General features: G+C 38.0%; 1 protein-coding gene across 1 annotated transcript in view; it reads right to left on the reverse strand.

The window, feature by feature from the left end:
• Positions 1–1,748, reverse strand: part of ITGAV (integrin subunit alpha V) — a 137,615-nt gene that overhangs the window by 25,006 nt on the left and 110,861 nt on the right. The gene's annotated exons all lie outside the window — the stretch shown is intronic.

A 1,748-nucleotide genomic window follows, 5' to 3' on the forward strand; every position in this document is an offset into this window, starting at 1 on the left:
ACATCAAGCTCAATTGGCATAACATACTACACAAAACATTGTTCCACCTCCTACTTTGGCAAGTAGCGACTGGGATTTTAAAAGCTTGCAAGCAACCATTTAGATGCAACGATGGGTCTCTCCTCATCCAGAGCAAAGAAGAATGAAGAAAACCAAAGATTCATGGAAAGAATTAGTCCTAGCGACTGATACACCATGCGATCCATAACCTATATGACTGTGAGACCAGAAGAACTAGATGGTGCCCAGCTACTACTGTCAACCACTAGAAGGGGGATCTATGTAGGAGATCCTGAATAGAGAGGGAGAACAATGTGGAACAAAACTCAAAGTCATTTGGAAACAAACAAACAGGGGAACCAGGTTTGCTGGTCTGATAGAGCCTGGTGGAACCACTGAGACTATGGCCCCTAGCTGCCCTTCAGGCCTGGAACTGAACCCACACCTGTGGCTTCCAGCCAAACAAAAGACAGGCATAGGAGTTGAACATTTACCTGAGGTAGATACATCCCTTGGAGAGAACAATCATGGGAGAAAGAAGGGCTGTTTATGCACCGGGAGACAGCTCAGGGGGCAGGGGTGCATGGAGGGATGGACACAGGGAAGAGGTGACAATTGGGAGGAAATGGGAGGGGAGCTTTTGCATTGTGGTGAATTGTGGTCAATGTCATGAGACAAAGTGTATGTGAACTGTTGTATGGAAAGTGAATTTGCTCTGTAAATTTTCACCCAAATCACAATTAAAAAAAGAAAGAAAAGAACTAATCTTATATCAAAACATCTAAAGGGGCAACTAATAACTTTTAAAAATATATATATACAACTGAATCATAGACCCAAAGAGGCTCAGATTTTCATGATCAAGTTACTAACCAACCTAATACTGTTCATCCATTGAAAATAAAAAATATAAAGAGAACATTTATTAACGTGGAAATATGCTTACATGTTCTACATTAATGAATAGCAGAAGAGCACACACTTTGTTATGCATGTGCAAAATGAAATTAAAATAGTGAACTGTATAAATGTAGACATTACAGATGATTATTTAAATTTATCTTATGTGGCTGTCATAAACAGTGTTCTCAAATTTGAAAATAAAAGGGTTTATGGCATCTCTGGTAGCATAGTGCCTAAGGCACTTGACTGCTAACCAGAAAGCTGGCGGTTCAAATCCACCAGCCACTCCTCGGAAGGAAGATTGGACAATCCTACTTCCGTAGTGATACTGCCTAGGAAACCCAAGGAGGGGTCGCTATGAGTCAGGGCCGACTCGACGGCAAATAACAACAACAGAATGGAAGACAAAGAAGAAATGACAAACTAAATTTAGGAAAAAGAATTCTAAGACAGCAGAAATATTAATCTAAATCTATGACCATATAATAAAAAGTAAAATGAGAAATATTATATTTGAATACACAGACTTTACATAGGATTTTCTAAAAATATTACAATAGAGCCTTTATGAAAATTTATTTGGTTTTATGAAAGAATTATTTATATGCTACTTACAAATGTGCCTCTGTGTGTGTGTATATACACACACACACACATACTTACTTTCTTTATAATTAAAATGTAAATCCAAGATAAAATATATATCCAAATTGTTTAGCAGAATAAAATATTATGTAAACTGTCACACTGTCATTTCCTTTGAATTATTTTATATGTGGCGTAGTGCCTAAGGCATTTGACTGCTAACCAGAAGGCTGGCGGTTCAAACCCACCAGCCACTCCTT

This window comes from Orycteropus afer, unplaced genomic scaffold, assembly GCF_000298275.1.
Source record: "Orycteropus afer afer isolate SDZICR_OR568_19922 unplaced genomic scaffold, OryAfe1.0 scaffold00001, whole genome shotgun sequence".
NCBI classification, from domain to species: domain Eukaryota; kingdom Metazoa; phylum Chordata; class Mammalia; order Tubulidentata; family Orycteropodidae; genus Orycteropus; species Orycteropus afer.